Source organism: Bufo gargarizans, chromosome 7 (genome assembly GCF_014858855.1).
Source record: "Bufo gargarizans isolate SCDJY-AF-19 chromosome 7, ASM1485885v1, whole genome shotgun sequence".
Classification (NCBI taxonomy): domain Eukaryota; kingdom Metazoa; phylum Chordata; class Amphibia; order Anura; family Bufonidae; genus Bufo; species Bufo gargarizans.
The window spans coordinates 72657509-72678998 of record NC_058086.1 but is presented as its reverse complement, the minus strand read 5'-3'; the positions used below and the strand labels follow the sequence as shown (position 1 = coordinate 72678998).

Genomic DNA, 21490 nt, shown 5'->3' with positions numbered 1-21490 from the left:
GCCTCATGCAGAAGGCCATAATTTTTCATCCGCTTCCAATTTACATTTTTTTGTGGATTGCACACGGACCCATTCACTTCTATGGGTCTGCAAAAAATGCGGACAGCACATGGATGTCATTTGTGTGCTGTCCACATCTGTGCCGCAAATCTGTAAGTGGGTAAGTAACTGGCTGAGTGATAGAAAACAGAGGGTGGTTATTAACGGTACACACTCAGATTGGGTCACTGTCACTAGTGGGGTACCTCAGGGGTCAGTATTGGGCCCTATTCTCTTCAATATATTTATTAATGATCTTGTAGAAGGCTTGCATAGTAAAATATCGATTTTTGCAGATGACACTAAACTGTGTAAATTAATTAACACTGAAGAGGACAGTATACTACTACAGAGGGATCTGGATAGATTAGATGCTTGGGCAGAGAAGTGGCAGATGAGGTTTAACACTGACAAATGTAAGGTTATGCACATGGGAAGGAATAATGCAAGTCACCCGTACATACTAAATGGCAAAACACTCGGTAACACTGACATGGAAAAGGATCTAGGAATTTTAATAAACAGCAAACTAAGGCTACTTTCACGCTTGCGTTCGGAGCGGATCCGTCTGGTGTCTGCACAGACGGATCCGCTCCTATAATGCAAATGATGGGATCCGCTCAGAACGGATCCGTCTGCATTATCTTTCAGAAAAAATTCTAAGTCTGAAAGTTAGTCAGACGGATCCGTCCAGACTTTGCGTTCGGGTGTCCGCCTGCTGAGCGAAACGGAGGTCAAACTATGCCAGACTGAGGCATTCTGAGTGGATCCGCATCCACTCAGAATGCATTGGGGCCGTACGGATCAGTTCGGGGCCGCTTGTGAGAGCCTTCAAACGGAACTCACAAGCGGAACCTCAAACGCAAGTGTGAAAGTAGCCTATGCTGTAGAAACCAGTGTCAGGCAGCTGCTGCCAAAGCCAATAAGATAATGAGCTGAATCAAAAGGGGCATACAGTAGATGCCCGTGATAAGAACATAGTCCTACCACTTTACAAATCGCTAGTCAGACCACACATGGAGTACTGTGTACAGTTCTGGGCTCCTGTGAACAAGGCAGACATAGCAGAGCTGGAGAGGGTTCAGAGGAGGCAACTAAAGTAATAACTGGAATGGGGCAACTACAGTACCCTGAAAGATTATCAACATTAGGGTTATTCACTTTAGAAAAAAGTCGACTGAGAGGAGATCTAATTAATATGTATAAATATATCAGGGGTCAGTACAGAGATCTCGCCCATCATCTATTTATCCCCAGGACTGTGACTGTGACGAGGGGACATCCTCTGCGTCTGGAGGAAAGAAGGTTTGTACATAAACATAGAAGAGGATTCTTTACGGTAAGAGCAGTGAGACTATGGAGCTCTCTGCCTGAGGAGGTGGTGATGGTGAGTACAATAAAGGAATTCAAGAGGGGCCTGGATGTATTTCTGGAGCGTATTAATATTACAGGCTATAGCTACTAGAGAGGGGTCGTTGATCCAGGGAGTTATTCTGATTGCCTGATTGGAGTCGGGAAGGAATTTTTTATTCCCCTAAAGTGAGGAAAATTGGCTTCTACCTCACAGGTTTTTTTTTTGCCTTCCTCTGGATCAACTTGCAGGATGACAGGCCGAACTGGATGGACAAATGTCTTTTTTCGGCCTTATGTACTGTGTTACTAAATTATAGAACATGTCCTATTTATGTCCGTTTTGAGGACAAGAATAGGCGTTTCTACAGTGGGGCAGAGAAAAGTGGGATGCACATGGCCTATATCTGTATTTTGCGGATCCGTGGCTTGTGGACCACAAAATGGATGTCATCGTGTGTAAAGAGGCCTGCAAAGCCTGCCATATATCAGTGCCTGATGTGAATAATACTTTGCTAAACAAGTGTGAAGCTAGGCAGCCGTGCTCCAAAATGTCATGGAAACAGGGACATAGCTATAGAAAGTGAAGGGGTAGGAGTCGCATTTGGGACCTTATGACTATGGGAACCCAAAGGCCCATCTTCCAGATGAGAATACACCAGTATTATAGATCGCACATGGTCCTGTTACAGGGTTTGCAATGGGGCCTAAGAGCTTCAAGCCTTCCTCATAGAACAGAGGCTCTTATAACAGAAAAGGGGATCAAAAACCCATATTAAAAGGGTTTATAGGCTGCATCGGTGATGTGGTGGTATACACACCAAAGTGTAGCCAATCACTGTCCTCAGAAGTATACATGAGACCACTGACGCCAGCGATTGGCTGCAGCAGTTACATGCCATTAATGGTTATGTCACCACTGCAGCCTGTAAACACAGACCGGAGGTGAGAACTGGAGCGGCAGCACTGGAAGGGGATTACGTAGGAGTATACTATCTTTTATTATTTCTTACACGTTTAGGCGTTTTGGAGAGATTTTAACCACTTCAACCCCCCTAGATGAAACCCCCTTAATGACCAGGCCACTTTTTACACTTCTGCACTACACTACTTTCACCGTTTATTGCTCGGTCATGCAACTTACCACCCAAATGAATTTTACCTCCTTTTCTTCTCACTAATAGAGCTTTCATTTGGTGGTATTTCATTGCATTGACATTTTTACTTTTTTTGTTATTAATCGAAATTTAACGATTTTTTTGCAAAAAAATGACATTTTTCACTTTAAGTTGTAAAATTTTGCAAAAAAAATACATCCATATATAAATTTTTAGCTAAATTTATTGTTCTACATGTCTTTGATAAAAAATAAATGTTTGGGCAAAAAAATAAAATGGTTTGGGTAAAAGTTATAGCGTTTACAAACTATGGTACAAAAATGTGAATTTCCGCTTTTTGAAGCAGCTCTGACTTTCTGAGCACCTGTCATGTTTCCTGAGGTTCTACAATGCCCAGACAGTACAAACACCCCACAAATGACCCCATTTCTGAAAGTAGACACCTTAAGGTATTCGCTGATGGGCATAGTGAGTTCATAGAACCTTTTATTTTTTGTCACAAGTTAGCGGAAAATGATGATTTATTTATATATATTTATTTTTCTTACAAAGTCTCATATTCCACTAACTTGGGACAAAAAATAAAAACTTCCATGAACTCACTATGCCCATCACAAAATACCTTGGGGTGTCTTCTTTCCAAAATGGGGTCACTTGTGGGGTAGTTATACTGCCCTGGCATTTTAGGGGCCCAGATGCGTGAGAAGAAGTTTGAAATCAAAATCTGTAAAAAATGACCGGTGAAATCCGAAAGGTGCTCTTTGGAATGTGTGCCCCTTTGCCCACCTAGGCTGCAAAAAAGTGTCACACATCTGGTATCGCCGTACTCAGGAGAAGTTGGGGAATGTGTTTTGGGGTGTCATTTTACATATACCCATGCTGGGTGAGAGAAATATCTTGGCAAAAGACAACATTTCCAATTTTTTTTATACAAAGTTGGCATTTGACCAAGATATTTATCTCACCCAGCATGGGTATATGTAAAATGACACCCCCAAAACACATTCCCCAACTTCTCCTGAGTACGGCGATACCACATGTGTGACACTTTTTTGCAGCCAAGGTGGGAAAAGGGGCACACATTCCAAAGAGCACCTTTCGGATTTCACAGGCCATTTTTTACACATTTTGATTGCAAACTACTTCTCACGCATCTGGGCCCCTAAAATGCCAGGGCAGTATAACTACCCCACAAGTGACCCCATTTTGGAAAGAAGACATCCCAAGGTATTCCGTGAGGGGCATGGCGAGTTCCTAGAATTTTATTATTTTTTGTCGCAAGTTAGTGGAATATGAGACTTTGTAAGGGAAAAAAAAAAATCATCATTTTCCGCTAACTTGTGACAAAAAATAAAAAATTCTAGGAACTCGCCATGCCCCTCACAGAATACCTTGGGGTGTCTTCTTTACAAAATGGGGTCACTTGTGGGGTAGTTATACTGCCCTGGCATTTTAGGGGCCCATATGCGTGAGAAGTAGTTTGCAATCAAAATCCGTAAAAAATGGCCTGTGAAATCCAAAAGGTGCTCTTTGGAATATGTGCCCCTTTGCCCACCTTGGCTGCAAAAAAGTGTCACACATGTGGTATCGCCGTACTCAGGATAAGTTGGGGAATGTGTTTTGGGGTGTCATTTTACATATACCCATGCTGGGCGAGATAAATATCTTGGTCAAATGCCAACTTTGTATAAAAAAAAATGGGAAATGTTGTCTTTTGCCAAGATATTTCTCTCACCCAGCATGGGTATATGTAAAATGACACCCCAAAACACATTCCCCAACTTCTCTTGAGTACGGCGATACCACATGTGTGACACTTTTTTGCAGCCTAGATGCGCAAAGGTGCCCAAATTCCTTTTAGGAGGGCATTTTTAGACATTTGGATCCCAGACTTCTTGTCACGCTTTAGGGCCCCTAAAAAGCCAGGGCAGTATAAATACCCCACATGTGACCCCATTTTGGAAATAAAATACCCCAAGGTATTCAATGAGGGGCCTGGCGAGTTCATAGAATTTTTATTTTTTTTGGCATAAGTTAGCGGAAATTGATTTTTTTGTTTTTCTCAGAAAGTCTCGCTTTCCGCTAACTTGGGACAAAAATTTTCAATCTTTCATGGACTCAATATACCCCTCAGCGAATACCTTGGGGTGTCTTCTTTCCAAAATGGGGTCATTTGTGGGGTGTTTGTACTGCCCTGGCATTTGAGGGTCTCCGCAATCATTACATGTATGGCCAGCATTAGGAGTTTCTGCTATTCTCCTTATATTGAGCATACAGGTAATGAGATTTCAGCCTGTGGGCTGAAAGAAAAAAATGAACGGCACAGATTTCTTCATTCGCATCGATCAATGTGGATGAAAAAATCTCTGCCCAAAAAAAAAAGGAGGGGAAAGGCGTCTGCCAGGACATAGGAGCTCCGCCCAACATCCATACCCACATAGCTCGTATGCCCTGGCAAACCCGATTTCTCCATTCCCATCAATCGATGTGGATGAATAAATCATTGCCGGGATTTTTTTATTTTTTTTATATACAAAGTGTTTGCCAAAGCATATGAACACCGCCACCTCCTCAGCTCATATGCCTCGGCAAACGTATCTTTTACTGCAAATCTCGTCTTGCAGCGCCGCATACACCGACTTGTGTGTAATCTGACAGCAGCGCAATGCTTCTGTCAGAATGCACATCAGTGCTGCAGCTATTCGATCGGTTGGTCCACCTGGAAGGTAAAAAAACAAAACAAAAATGAAAAAAACCAGGCCGCAACGCAATAATTTTATTAACTTTATAATAACCTTTGAACAGAACATATAAACTTTATTTAACTTTTGGAACTGAACGTAACGCTTACTGGTGTTTTTTTTTTTTTTTTTTACCTTTATAGCACAAACCTCTCCTTCCCCATGGGACAATGTGCAAAGCGCAAATCGCCCAAAGATGTGGCGAAGTGCATTATGCACTTTGTCCCAGGTGAAAGGAGAGGTTTGCAGCAGCTGTGTGTGAATGGGCCCTAATAGCCCTGTGTGCCTGTCCTGGTAAGATGTGATCCCTATGCTAAGTGTACCTGTGTGTGGTACTTCCGGAAACACTCCCCTAAGCATAGGGCAGGGTGGTCAGGGCAGTCAGGACAGAAATAGCGGGTGTCACGCCTTATTCCACTCCTGCTACAGACACAACATCTTTTTCGGGGTGACAGTTGGGTTGAGGTACCAGCAACGACATTGGGGAAAAGTCGCTTGTGTAGACGGCTAACTACACTGGTGGATGGGGCCACGGAACCTCCTGGATACAGGAGGTTCTCGATGATCTCTTCCTGAAATTTGAGGAAGGATCCTGTTCTCCCAGCCTTACTGTAGGGAACAAAACTATTATACAGAGCCAATTGAATTAAATATACAGATACCTTCTTATACCAGCGTCTGATGCGTCGGGAAACTAAATACAGAGACAACATCTGGTCATTGAAGTCCACCCCTCCCATGTGAAGGTTATAGTCGTGGACTGAGAGGGGCTTTTCAATGACACTGGTTGCTCGCTCAATTTGGATTGTTGTGTCTGCGTGAATGGAGGAGAGAATGTAAACGTCACGCTTGTCTCTCCATTTCACCGCGAGCAGTTCTTCGTTACACAAGGCAGCCCTCTCCCCCTTGCAAGACGGGTGGTAACGAGCCGTTGGGGGAAGCCCGCGCGACTAGTTCGCACAGTGCCACAGCAGCTAATCTGTTCTAGAAACAAATGCCTGAAGAGGGCCACACTTGTGTAGAAATTGTCCACATAAAGATGGTACCCCTTGCCGAATAAGGGTGATACCAAGTCCCAGACTGTCTTCCCACTGCTCCCCAGGTAGTCAGGGCAACCGACCGGCTCCAGGGTCTGATCTTTTCCCTCATAGATCCGAAATTTGTGGGTATAGCCTGTGGCCCTTTCACAGAGCTTATACAATTTGACCCCATACCGGGCGCGCTTGCTTGGGATGTATTGTTTGAAGCCAAGGCGCCCGGTAAAATGTATTAGGGACTCGTCTACGCAGATGTTTTGCTCAGGGGTATACAAATCTGTAAATTTCTGGTTGAAGTGGCCTATGAGGGGCCGAATTTTGTGGAGCCGGTCAAAAGCTGGGTGGCCTCTGGGATGGGAGGTGGTGTTGTCGCTAAAGTGCAGGAAACGCAGGATGGCCTCAAATCGTGCCCTGGACATGGCAGCAGAGAACATGGGCATGTGATGAATTGGGTTCGTGGACCAATATAGGGGGGGGGGGAGGGGGGGGGGAGGGGACCCACCTTGCAGGCATGGGGTTTGTTTTTGTTTTTGTTTTTTTGTTTTTTTTCCTCTCTTGATTAATGTCTACTAGAATTGTATCTTGGAATGTTAGAGGTCTTGGGGAAAGGGTTAAAAGGCAAGCTATTATGGATGCTCTAAAAAGATATCTTCCTGCAATCATTTGCATAGTAGAAACTTATCTTACTAAAGAGACTGTGTCCCGTCTGACAACGGGATGGTATTCTCAATCTTACCATTCCACCTTTAGTAGTGCCTCTAGGGGCGTCTCAGTCCTGATCCATAATTCCATAGATTTTACTCTGACAGAATCCCATATAGATGATCAGGGTAGATTCATTTTTTTTGTATGGTAAGCTTTATGGCTATAGTTATATTCTCGTTTTTTTATATTCCTCCGCCATTTTCAATGTACCCACTTATCCAGCTACTGCTTTTTTTGGAAAAGAGACCAGAATGTCGGTTAGTTTTGATCGGGGACTTTAATGCTGTAATGGATCCCAAAAAAGACAGATTTACATTAGATGCAGAAGGGGGGAGGAACCTTTGCAATTCCCCGTTGCCCCAGTTTTGCTCAGAGGTTGGAGTGGTGGATATATGGGAACATCTCGGCGGAGGTAAGAGAGTATACTCCTGCGTTAGCAGGGGTGGTAGAGCAATGTCTAGGATTGACTTAGCATTCACTAATGAGAGCAATTTGAGCAATATAAGGATACGATATGGAGTAAGAACAATTTCAGACCACTCACCCGTATCAATTGAGGTTCGCACCGGGGAGAACAAGGAGAACAGGGGGCTAGGATTCAAGTTGAATCCATATTGGCTTACTATGGTTAACCATCAGTCTATCAAACTACTGATATCCTCCTTTTGGGAGGTGAATCTCCCCTCTGCCAACATCAATATAGTATGGGATGCTTTGAAAGCATATCTGAGGGGGGTCTTTATAAGTGATATTGCCGCACTACGGAGAACATTTAAAAAAAAAGAGGAAGACTTGGCCAAGACTGCTGCATCTACAACTGAGCAATTTATTAGCCAACCCACTGAATATAATAAGGAAGAGATGCAGAAGGCTAGCTGCTCTTTGGAGAAATACATAGTCGAGAAAGCAAATCATAGAGTATTCTTTAGGGGCCTAAAGTATTTTTCCGAATCTGGAAGCCCGGGTAAGCTCTTAGCCAGAATAATTTCACAACAAGATAAGAAAAATAAATCTATTATCTCGATTCGTAACGCAGAAGGGGAAATTATAACAGATTCAGAAGGAATAAGGGATACCTTTTCACAGTACTTTGCTCAGATATACAGATCTTCACCCAATTTGTCATCTGAATTGGCGAGGCGGTTCTTGGAGAGAATTCCACTTTTGATCCTAAAGGAAGCTCAAATAAAATATCTTGAAGAGGATCTGTCTCTCTTGGAGCTCCAAGAGGCTCTGGGGTCCATCTCGGGGAACCCATCGCCAGGGCTAGATGGCCTCCCATATGAATTTTACCGCAAGTATAGCGATGTGATCCTCCCTCATATGCTAGAAGTCCTTTCTCAGGAAACCCAAGGAGGGGGTCTACCAGGTTCTATGATGGAGGCCCTGATAGTCTTAATCCCCAAAAAGGATAAAGATCCGCTAGATTTTAGTTCCTATAGACCAATCTCACTATTAAATACGGATGCGAAGATATTATCAAAAGTTCTGGCTAGGAGGCTCTCTCGGGTTATGTCTACCATAATCCACCCAGACCAAAATGGTTTTATGCCAAAAAGGGGTACCCATCACAACTTGCATAGGCTATTCATGAATATTCAGTCCCACGGGGGTGGTGCCCGCTCCATCCTGTCGTTAGATGCTACTAAAGCCTTCGACAGGGTGGAGTGGACTTTTCTCTGGGAGGTGATGAAAAAAATGGGTTTTGGCCCTAGATATGGCGATGGTTCAGTTATTATACAACTTTCCAGCTGCTAGGATCAGGATCAATGACAGGATGACAGAGAGCTTTGTATTAGGAAGAGGCACCCGTCAAGGCTGTCCCCTTTCTCCCTTTTTATTAAATATTTACATAGAACCCTTAGCATCCAGCATAAGACAGGACTCGAAGGTGGTCGGTTTTGGCACAATGGGGAAGCATGATCGTGTATCCCTCTATGCAGACGATATCCTTTTTTTTTATCCAACAAACAGAGAACACCCTTCCCCGTATAATGGAGCTGGTTGATCTCTTTTCTGATCCGTCTGGCTTTGAAGTCAATTGGGAAAAGACTGTTCTCCTTCCTATAGACGAGCTGCGAGGAGACTGGGATAGCCAGCTATTGATTTCCGATTCAATAAAGTACCTGGGGATAACAGTTTCTGCCAAACCTCAGGAATACTTACAACTTAACCTGATTCCCCTGCTGATAAAGTTGAGGGCTAAAACTAAGATATGGCAAAAAATCCTGCTTGCAAGAGCGGACAGAATTTCTTTAATAAAAATGGTAGTACTGCCCCAGGTGCTTTATGTGCTGCGCAACTCGCCGATATGGATTGCGGATAAGCATTTTAGACTGATAGAGCGGATGCTTAACGATCTATTATGGGGGAGGAAACGTGTGAGACTGAAGGTGCTCTATTTCTCTATGCCTTACAATCGGGGAGGTCTTAACCTCCCCTATTTTAAGGGCTACTTTGTGGCCTCCCAACTTAGCTTTTTCAATGATTGGGAAAACAGCCATTTTTGTAGTAGATTGGTGAGAGATTCGGGTTTTTCGGATTTCTTTACTGTATTAGAGTCCGATTATCTATCAAACATACAGACCGGTTATAAATTCTTCTGCAGATTGGCCACAAAGGCGTGGCTGGTTATAAGAAGCTGGTGTAGAGTTAAGGCATCACTCATGTGCACTCCATTGTGGCATAACTCAAAGCTTATAAATCTAGTCGACCCAAATTGTCGGCAGTATTGGCGGACAAAAAATGTTCAGTACTTGCATCAAGTGGTCAGAGGTGGACAAATCTTGTCTCTTATGGAGCTAAAGCAAGGGGAAAACGTAGGTGAGGTGGCTTTGTATGCATATTTTCAATTGAGGCTAGCACTTTCTAATACTTCTAATAGTCACTTATTTACTATAGATACTCCTGAATTTATAGATGATTTAATTTGTAAAAAAGTTGTCACGAAAGTTAAAGTATCTCACTGCTATAGACACTTAATGAAAACATTTTTTGAGGATGTTCTCTCTCCAGGACAGAGGTCCTGGTCTTCCGTACTTTCAGAGGTGGGCCCTACTGATTGGGAGAACATAGGGGAAAGTTTAAAGTTTGTTTCACATAACTTCAACCACACTGTCGTACAATTTAACATTTTGCACAAAATATATGTTACACCTATTTGGCTATATAGGAGAGGATTTAGAGTTTCTTCTGACTGCCCATCGGTGGCGATCCCGGGGCAGACCATCTACATCTGCTCTGGGACTGCCCAGCGGTGGGCAGGTATTGGAGACTGGTTCAATCTAATTTGGTTCGTAAACTCAACATTGACATCCCCTTGTCCCCCAGGATATGGGTCCTGGGAGACTTAGCGGAGGTTAATTGCCAGCCAATAAAATATAGACTGCTGATCAAGGTGATGTTTTTAGCCAGGCTTCTTATATCTAGAGCATGGTTTTCCTCCTCTGCTCCAGACAGCAACAACTGGCTGGGTTTGGTAGAGGAAGTGAAATGCTATGAGAAGATTCTGTATAAACAAACAGGATCCTACTCAAAGTGGGGCAAACTGTGGAAGGATTGGGGCAGGGTCCATTAATCCGGTCTCCCCTTTTTCTTTTTTCTCTTCTTCCTTTTTTTTTTTTTTTCTTTTCCATGCAAGGTGCGGAGGGGGGTGGTTGTGGGGTGGGATGGGGATGATCTTATTACTTTGGTTTTTTCTATATAAATTGTAACTTGTTGAGATGATAAAAATAAAATGAAAATTATAATAAAAAAAGAAAAAAAAGAAAATGGTCTCATTTATTTCATTCAACCCTTGTGGCGCAAGGGTATCCAATTGGTACATCCAGTAAACTTCTCATCGCTGTTAAGTACTGAAACGATTGTATGGGTTTTCTGGTATGTAATCAATTGGTGTGATCCTGATTGGATGTTTTTGTTTCTCTGGTGTGGAGGCACAATGTCTGGAGAGACTATGTTTTTGGTAATGTTTTTGGATGTTGTGCCTATGTTGGTTTAGCCTACAGTGTAACTCCTGGGTGGTGCGGCCTACATATTGAAGCCCGCAACTACACTCAATTAAATAAATTACATAGCTGGATTGGCATGTCAGATGATGCTTTATCATGAAGGTGGTCCCATTTTTATTAGACGAAAAATAGGTGCATTTGTTGGTTATAGTCTTACAGCATAGGCACCGACTTTTACCACATTTGTAGCTGCCTAGTTTTTTAGGTGGTAAGGGGGGGCAGCAGAACTGGCCTTTCTATGTTGTTTCGGCTTGCTGGGGGCAAGGAGGTTCTTAAACATTGGGGCTCTCCTGTAGATCATTCTAGGCTTGGGGGGTAAGTGTTTTGCGAGGTATGGATCCTGTAGTAAGATATACCAGTATTTTGAAAAAATTGTGCGGATATTGTTGTTGGATGTACTAAACTGTGTGACAAAATTTATTTTCATTTCTGTGTGCGTCCCTTGTCTGTTTGTGGGCTGTAGACAGGTTTCCTGTGTGTCAGTGATGGTTCTACCATAGGCGTTTTTTATAAGTTTCCTCGGATAGCCTTTCTCGATAAACCGTTTTTTGAGGATTTTTGCCTTTACTATCAAGGGTACAGTTTAGTCGGATCCGTTTATATTGACTATATGGGATGTTTTCTAACCATTTTTTGTTATGAAAACTTGAAAAAATTGTATAACTATTTGTATCAATGGATTTAAAGTATGTTTCAGTGGCCAATTGATTGTTTTGGTGGAGATAATGATATCTAAAAATTCAATCTTGCTACTACTGTATTTTGGAGTGAACTTGATTCCTCAGCCTGTATTGCTTATAGTATTACAGAATTGTAAAGCGGATATTTTTGTCACACAATATAGTAAGGAATACACCCAGATCTGTAACAACGTTAAAAAGCACTTCCCAGTGCTAGCATGTGACAAAATATGGGCACCTATGGTACATAATGACATTAAATGTGCAGCCCGAAAGGCACCCACTATAGCCAGCTCTGTAAGTCCATCTCTCTTTAAAAATGACAAGTCCCGAACAACACAAAACACATGGCTGTCAATAACAGGAAATTATAAATGCGGTCACTCCATTTGCATTTGTTGTAAATATATGAAGATCTGTCAAAATTTTGAATCCAGTACCAACGGCCAGGTTTTTAAAATAAAATCCTTTTTGAATTGTAATACTACCTATGCGATTTATTGCATAACATGCACAAGTTGCAAACTACAATATGTAGGATGCACAACTAATGCAATAAAAACACGCATTAGAAAACATATATCTGACATACCGCACCATAAGAACTGCAATATATCTGCGGCAAGTCTCCATTTTGCCATAGTACATGGTGGTGATGTCTCCTATATGTCAATACAAGGCATTGAAAAGGTTAAAAAACCAATACGAGGTGGCGACAGAAAAAGGAAACTCTTAAATAGAGAATCATATTGGATTTTCCGACTTGAAAGTCGCCAGCCCCAAGGTCTAAATAAAAGACTGGATTTAATTTTACAATATTAATTAATAGTTTGTCTTTCTTTTTTCCGTTCCTCCATTCCCTTTAATATGTTGTATATTTTTTATGGACCATATGAATTTATCTTTTGGCATGTTTTTATATATGTATGCATTTGTAGAGGGGAAGGGTTGATTTTCAGCCTGATTATCTCAGGTGAGGTACCCTCCCCCTCCTCTCTACAAAGGTAACTCATCAGTGTACTCATCAGTGTATCTGAAACAGTCATGAGTAAGGGCTGAGATTTTATTGTGCCCGAAACATGTAGACTCTGCTTTCTGTACCTGGATTTTATACAGAATTTTCAATAAAGAAGCCTTCTTGGATTATCACAAGTACAAGCTGGACAAAACCTCTCTTTTTTCTTCATACCTTTGTATTTCTCCTGATTCGGGTGAAGGAGTTGTTCCGTGCTACAACAGTGGAATCCTTGGCAGGTGAGAGATGCTCAAAATCTTTGCTTTTTCCATTGATACAAATAGTTATATTAATTTTTCAAGTTTTCAAAACAAAAAATGGTTATAAATAGAGTTAAGCGAACACCTGGATGTTCGGGTTCGAGAAGTTCGGCCGAACTTCCCGGAAATGTTCGGGTTCGGGATCCGAACTCGACCCGAACTTCGCCCCGAACCCGAACCCCATTGAAGTCAATAGGGACCCGAACTTTTCGGCACTAAAAAGGCTGTAAAATAGCCCAGGAAAGGGCTAGAGGCCTGCAAAAGGCAGCAAAATGTAGGTAAATCCCCTGCAAACAAATGTGGATAGGGAAATGAATTAAAATAAAAATTAAATAAATTAAAATTAACCAATATCAATTGGAGAGAGGTCTCATGGCAGAGAATCAGGCTTCATGTCACCCACCACTGGACCAGGCCACTGTCAGATATTTAGGCCCCGGCACCCAGACAGAGGAGAGAGGTCCCATAGCAGAGATTCAGGCTTCATGTCATAGCAGAGAATCAGGCTTCACGTCACCCAACACTGGAACAGGCCACTGTCAGATATTTAGGCCCCGGCACCCAGACAGAGGAGAGAGGTCCCATTGCAGAGAATCAGGCTTCATGTCATAGCAGAGAATCAGGCTTCACGTCACCCACCACTGGAACACGCCACTGTCAGATATTTTTAGGCCCCGGCACCCAGACAGAGGAGAGAGGTCCCATAGCAGAGAATCAGGCTTCATGTCATAGCAGAGAATCAGGCTTCATGTCATAGCAGAGAATCAGGCTTCAAGTCATAGCAGAGAATCAGGCTTCATGTCATAGCAGAGAATCAGGCTTCACGTCACCCACCACTGGAACAGGCCATTGTCAGATATTTAGGCCCCGGCACCCAGACAGAGGAGAGAGGTCCCATAGTAGAGAATCAGGCTTCATGTCATAGCAGAGAATCAGGCTTCAAGTCATAGCAGAGAATCAGGCTTCATGTCATAGCAGAGAATCAGGCTTCACATCACCCACCACTGGAACAGGCCATTGTCAGATATTTAGGCCTCGGCACCCAGACAGAGGAGAGAGGTTCCATTGCAGAGAATCAGGCTTCATGGCATAGCAGAGAATCAGGCTTCACGTCACCTACCACTAGAACAGGCCATTGTCAGATATTTAGGCCCGGCACCCAGACAGAGGAGAGAGGTCCCATAGCAGAGAATCAAGCTTTATGTCATAGCAGAGAATCAGGCTTCATGTCCTAGCAGAGAATCAGGCTTCATGTCATAGCAGAGAATCAGGCCTCATGTCACAGCAGAGAATCAGGCTTCACGTCACCCAACACTGGAACAGGCCATTGTCAGATATTTAGGCCCCGGCACCCAGACAGAGGAGAGAGGTCCCATAGCAGAGAATCAGGCTTCATGTCATAGCAGAGAATCAGGCTTCACGTCACCCAAAACTGGAACAGGCCATTGTCAGATATTAAGGCCCCGGCACCCTGACAGAGGAGAGAGGTCCCATAGCAGAGAATCAGGCTTCATGTCATAGCAGAGAATCAGGCTTCACGTCACCCAAAACTGGAACAGGCCATTGTCAGATATTAAGGCCCCGGCACCCTGACAGAGGAGAGAGGTCCCATAGCAGCGAATCAGGCTTCATGTCATAGCAGAGAATTAGGCTTCACGTCACCCACCACTGGAACAGGCCATTGTCAGATATTTAGGCCCCGGCACCCAGACGGAGGAGAGAGGTGCCATAGCAGAGAATCAGGCTTCATGTCATAGCAGAGAATCAGGCTTCACGTCACCCACCACTGGAACAGGCCATTGTCAGATATTTAGGCCTCGGCACCCAGACAGAGGAGAGAGGTTCCATTGCAGAGAATCAGGCTTTATGGCATAGCAGAGAATCAGGCTTCACGTCACCCACCACTAGAACAGGCCATTGTCAGATATTTAGGCCCGGCACCCAGACAGAGGAGAGAGGTCCCATAGCAGAGAATCAGGCTTTATGTCATAGCAGAGAATCAGGCTTCATGTCCTAGCAGAGAATCAGGCTTCATGTCATAGCAGAGAATCAGGCTTCATGTCATAGCAGAGAATTAGGTTTCACGTCACCCACCACTGGAACAGGCCATTGTCAGATATTTAGGCCCCGGCACCCAGACGGAGGAGAGAGGTGCCATAGCAGAGAATCAGGCTTCATGTCATAGCAGAGAATCAGGCTTCACGTCACCCACTACTAGAACAGGCCATTGTCAGATATTTAGGCCCTGGCACCCAGACAGAGAAGAGAGGTCCCATTGCAGAGAATCAGGCTTCATGTCATAGCAGAGAATCAGGCTTCACGCCACCCACCACTGGAACAGGCCACTGTCAGATATTTTTAGGCCCCGGCACCCAGACAGAGGAGAGAGGTCCCATAGCAGAGATTCAGGCTTCATGTCATAGCAGAGAATCAGGCTTCATGTCATAGCAGAGAATCAGGCTTCATGTCATAGCAGAGAATTAGGCTTCACGTCACCCACCACTGGAACAGGCCATCGTCAGATATTTAGGCCCTGGCACCCAGACAGAGGAGAGAGGTCCCATAGCAGAGAATCAGGCTTTATGTCATAGCAGAGAATCAGGCTTCAAGTCATAGAAGAGAATCAGGCTTCATGTCATAGCAGAGAATCAGGCTTCACGTCACCCAACACTGGAACAGGCCATTGTCAGATATTTAGGCCACGGCACCCAGACAGAGGAGAGAGGTCCCATAGCAGAGAATCGGGCTTCATGTCACCCACCACTGGAACAGGCCATTGTCAGATATTTTTAGGCCCCGGCACCCAGACAGAGGAGAGAGGTCCTATAGCAGAGAATCAGGCTTCATGTCATAGCAGAGAATCAGGCTTCATGTCACCCAACACTGGAACAGGCCATTGTCAGATATTTTTAGGCCCCGGCACCCAGACAGAGAGAGGTCCCATAGCAGAAAATCAGGCTTCATGTCATAGCAGAGAATCAGGCTTCATGTCACCCAACACTGGAACAGGCCACTGTCATATATTTTTAGGCCCCGGCACCCAGACAGAGAGAGGTCCCATAGCAGAGATTCAGGCTTCATGTCATAGCAGAGAATCATGCTTCATGTCACCCAACACTGGAACAGGCCACTGTCAGATATTTTTAGGCCCCGGCACCCAGACAGAGGAGAGAGATCCCATAGCAGAGAATCAGGCTTCATGTCATAGCAGATAATCAGGCTTCATGTCACCCAACACTGGAACAGGCCATTGAAAGATATTTTTAGGCCCCGGCACCCAGACAGAGGAGAGAGGTCCCATAGCAGAGAATCAGGCTTCATGTCATAGCAGATAATCAGGCTTCATGTCACCCAACACTGGAACAGGCCACTGTCATATATTTTTAGGCTCCGGCACCCAGACAGAGGAGAGAGGTCCCATAGCAGAGATTCAGGCTTCATGTCATAGCAGAGAATCATGCTTCATGTCACCCAACACTGGAACAGGCCACTGTCAGATATTTTTAGGCCCCAACACCCAGACAGAGGAGAGAGGTCCCATAGCAGAGATTCAGGCTTCATGTCATAGCAGAGAATCAGGCTTCATGTCACCCAACACTGGAACAGGCCACTGTCAGATATTCTTAGGCCCCGACACCCAACTTTGGGTTGCCCCGCAATATAATGGGGAAATGAAAATAAAAATAGGATTGAATGAGGAAGTGCCCTGGAGTACAATAATATATGGTTAAGGGGAGGTAGTTATAAATGTCTAATCTGCACAAGGGATGGACAGGTCCTGTGGGATCTATGCTTGGTTCATTTTTATGAACGTCAGCTTGTCCACATTGGCTGTAGACAGGCGGCTGCGTTTGTCTGTAATGACGCCCCCTGTCGTGCTGAATACACGTTCAGACAAAACGCTGGCCGCCGGGCAGGCCAGCACCTCCAAGGCATAAAAGGCTAGCTCTGGCCACGTGGACAATTTGGAGACCCAGAAGTTGAATGGGGCCGAACCATCAGTCAGTCTGTGGAGGGGTGTGCACATGTACTGTTCCACCATGTTAGTGAAATGTTGCCTCCTGCTAACACGTTCCGTATCAGGTGGTGGTGCAGTTAGCTGTGGCGTGGTGACAAAACTTTTCCACATTTCTGCCATGCTAACCCTGCCCTCAGAGGAGCTGGCCGTGACACAGCTGCCTTGGCGACCTCTTGCTCCTCCTCTGCCTTGGCCTTGGGCTTCCACTTGTTACCCTGTGACATTTGGGAATGCTCTCAGTAGCGCGTCTACCAACTTGCGCTTGTACTCGCGCATCTTCCTATCACGCTCCAGTGCAGGAAGTAAGGTGGGCAGCTGTCCTCTGTGGGAGGTGTATCGTCATCGTCCTGCGTTTCCCCCCAGCCACGCACCAGTGATGGGCCCGAGCTGCGTTGGGTGCCACCCCGCTGTGAACATGCTTCATACTCATCCTCCTCCACCTCCTCTTCATCCTCGTCCTCCTCGTCCTCCAGTAGTGGGCCCTGGCTGGCCACATTTGTACCTGGCCTCTGCTATTGCAAAAAACCTCCCTCTGAGTCACTTCTAAGAGACTGGCCTGAAAGTGCTAAAACTGACCCCTCTTCCTCCTCTTCCTCCTCCTGGGCCACCTCCTTTTCCATCATCGCCCTAAGTGTTTTCTCAAGGAGACATAGAAGTGGTATTGTAACGCTGATAACGGCGTCATCGCCACTGACCATGTTGGTGGAGTACTCGAAACAGCGCGACAGGGCACACAGCTCTCGAATGGAGGCCCAGTCATTGGTGGTGAAGTGGTGCTGTTCCGCAGTGCGACTGACCCGTGCGTGCTGCAGCTGAAACTCCACTATGGCCTGCTGCTGCTCGCACAGTCTGTCCAGCATGTGCAAGGTGGAGTTCCACCTGGTGGGCACGTCGCATATGAGGCGGTGAGCGGGAAGGCCGAAGTTACGCTGTAGCGCGGACAGGCGAGCAGCGGCAGGATGTGAACGCCGGAAGCGCGCACAGACGGCCTGCACTTTATGCAGCAGCTCTGACATGTTGGGGTAGTTGTGAATGAACTTCTGCACCATCAAATTCAGCACATTCGCCAGGCAAGGGATGTGCGTCAAACTAGCTGGTCCCAGAGCTGCAACGAGATTTCGCCCATTATCGCACACCACCAGGCCGGCCTTGAGGCTCATCGGCAGCAACCACTTGTCGGTCTGTTGTTCAATACCCCGCCACAACTCCTGTGCGGTGTGGGATCTGTCCCCCAAACATATGAATTTCAGAATGGCCTGCTGACGTTTACCCCGGGCTGTGCTGAAGTTGGTGGTGAAGGTGTGTGGCTGACTGAATGAGCAGGTGGAAGAAGAGGAGGAAGCCGAGTAGGAGGAGGAGGCTACAGGAGGCAAAGAATGTTGCCCTGCGATCCTTGGCGGCGGAAGGACGTGCGCCAAACAGCTCTCCGCCTGGGGCCCAGCCGCCACTACATTTACCCAGTGTGCAGTTAGGGAGATATAGCGTCCCTGGCCGTGCTTACTGGTCCACGTATCTGTGGTTAGGTGGACCTTGCCACAGATGGCATTGCACAGTGCACACTTGATTTTATCGGATACTTGGTTCTGCAGGGAAGGTACGGCTCTCTTGGAGAAGTAGTGGCGGCTGGGAACAACATACTGTGGGACAGCAAGCGACATGAGCTGTTTGAAGCTGTCTGTGTCCACCAGCCTAAATGACAGCATTTCATAGTCCAGTAGTTTAGAAATGCTGGCATTCAGGGCCAGGGATCGAGTGTGGCTAGGTGGGAATTTACGCTTTCTCTCAAATGTTTGTGAGATGGAGAGCTGAACGCTGCCGTGTGACATGGTTGAGATGTTTGGTGACAGAGGTGGTGGTGTTGGTGGTACATCCTCTGTTTGCTGGGCGGCAGGTGCCAACGTTCCTCCAGAGGCGGAGGAAGAGGCCGAGGCGGCAGCAGCAGAAGAGGTAGCAGGGGGAGCCTGAGTGAGTTCCTTGTTTTTAAGGTGTTTACTCCACTGCAGTTCATGCTTTGCATGCAGGTGCCTGATCATGCAGGTTGTGCTAAGGTTCAGAACGTTAATGCCTCGCTTCAGGCTCTGATGGCACAGCGTGCAAGCCACTCGGGTCTTGTCATCAGCACATTGTTTGAAGAACTGCCACGCCAGAGAACTCCTTGAAGCTGCCTTTGGGCTGCTCGGTCCCAGATGGCGGCGGTCAGTAGCAGGCGGAGTCTCTTGGCGGCGGGTGTTCTGCTTTTGCCCACTGCTCCCTCTTTTGCTACGCTGTTGGCTCGGTCTCACCACTGCCTCTTCCTGCGAACTCTGAAAGTCAGTGGCACGACCTTCATTCCATGTGGGGTCTAGGACCTCATCGTCCCCTGCATCGTCTTCCACCCAGTCTTCCTCCCTGACCTCCTGTTCAGTCTGCACACTGCAGAAAGACGCAGCAGTTGGCACCTGTGTTTCATCATCAGAGACGTGCTGAGGTGGTATTCCCATGTCCTCATCATCAGGAAACATAAGTGGTTGTGCGTCAGTGCATTCTATGTCTTCCACCGCTGGGGAAGGGCTAGGTGGATGCCCTTGGGAAACCCTGCCAGCAGAGTCTTCAAACAGCATAAGAGACTGCTGCATAACTTGAGGCTCAGACAGTTTCCCTGATATGCATGGGGGTGATGTGACAGACTGATGGGCTTGGTTTTCAGGCGCCATCTGTGAGCTTTCTGCAGAAGACTGGGTGGGAGATAATGTGAACGTGGATCCACTGTCGGCCACCCAATTGACTAATGCCTGTACCTGCTCAGGCCTTACCATCCTTAGAACGGCATTGGGCCCCACCAAATATCGCTATAAATTCTGGCGTCTACTGGGACCTGAGGTAGTTGGTACACTAGGACGTGTGGCTGTGGCAGAACGGCCATGTCCTCTCCCAGAACCAGAGGGTCCACTAACACCACCACGACCATGTCCGCGTCCCTTACTAGATGTTTTCCTCATTGTTATCGTTCACAACAATAAGAAAAAAATTATTTGGCCCAAAGTATTGAATTCAAATTCAGGCCTTTTTTTACAGGCACCTAACACTATCTGCTATCTATTTAGGTACCGTATTACACTAATACAGGCACAGCAGTAACGACAGATTTAGCTGAATATAAATTGTAGGCCTAGTATTTAGGCGCTGGATGACAGGTATACGTTTACGGACAGAATTAGACTTGGAGATGCACGGTAGAGTGTGAAGTTATTGAGGATGACCCTATCAGCACCTTCAATCTAATATACCCTTTTATGGAGAGTTTTAAACTTGGCCTGCTACAGCGGGAAACCACTGATTTAGGGAATTGCTAATTTGGAAATTGTATTTCAACCCAGAAAAAAATATATCCTTTGCCAGACAGCAGACAGTATTACAATTGGCTAGCCACAGCTGAAACACCAGATTTAGGGTACTGCTATTTTGGCAATTGTATTTCACCCCTCAATAAAATAGTAAGCACAGCCAAGCCCCTGATATAGGATATAGCAAAAAAAAACAAAAACACTATTGGTTAAATGTACTTGGTGGCAGCTTGTGCTGGCGCACCACAAGATACAAAGTGGCCGCCGATCACCCCAGAAAAAAGTGACAGAAAAAACGCTCTGGGCAGCCTAAAAACAGTGAGCATTTAAATAGCAGAGGTTGAATGATTCACAGCTGTAGATCGATCACTTCATTAAGGCCCCTTTCACACGGGCGAGTTTTCCGTGCGGGTGCGATGCGTGCAATGAACGTATTGCACCCGCACTGAATCCTGACCCATTCATTTCTATGGGGCTGTGCACATGAGTGGTGATTTTCACGCATCACTTGTGCGTTGAGTGAAAATCGCAGCAAGCTCTATATTGTCTGATTTTCACGCGACGCAGGCCCCATAGAAGTGAATGGGAAGCGTGAAAATCGCATAGCATCCGCAAGCAAGTACGGATGCGGTGCGATTTTCACGCACGGTTGCTAGGAGACGATCGGGATGGAGACCCGATCATTATTATTTTCCCTTATAACATGGTTATAAGGGAAAATAATAGCATTCTGAATGCATAGTAAAACAGCGCTAGAGGGGTTAAAAAAAAATAAAAAAAAATGTAACTCACCTTAGTCCACTTGTTCGCGAAGCCCGGCATCTCCTTGTGTCTCCTCTGCTGAACAGGACCTGGGGTGAGCATTAAATAGAGGTTAAGGACCTTTGATGACGTCACTCCGGTCATCACATGGTCTTTTACCATGGTGAATCACCATGGTAAAAGATCATGTGACGTACCATGTGATGACCGGAGTGATGTCATCAAAGGTCCTTAACATCTATTTAATGCTCACCCCAGGTCCTATTCAGCAGAGGAGACACAAGGAGATGCTGGACTTCGCAATCAAGTGGATTAAGGTGAGTTACATTTTTTTTTATTTATTTTTTAACCCCTCTAGCGCTGTTTTACTATGCATTCTGTATTCAGAATGCTATTATTTTCCCTTATAACCATGTTATAAGGGAAAATAAT

At 45.4% G+C, this 21490-nt stretch overlaps 1 pseudogene; it reads right to left on the bottom strand.

Annotated features, from left to right (window-relative positions):
- LOC122944166 overlaps window positions 1-8248 on the bottom strand; it is a 144523-nt pseudogene extending 136275 nt beyond the window's left edge.
- Between the last annotated feature and the right edge of the window lie 13242 nt (window positions 8249-21490).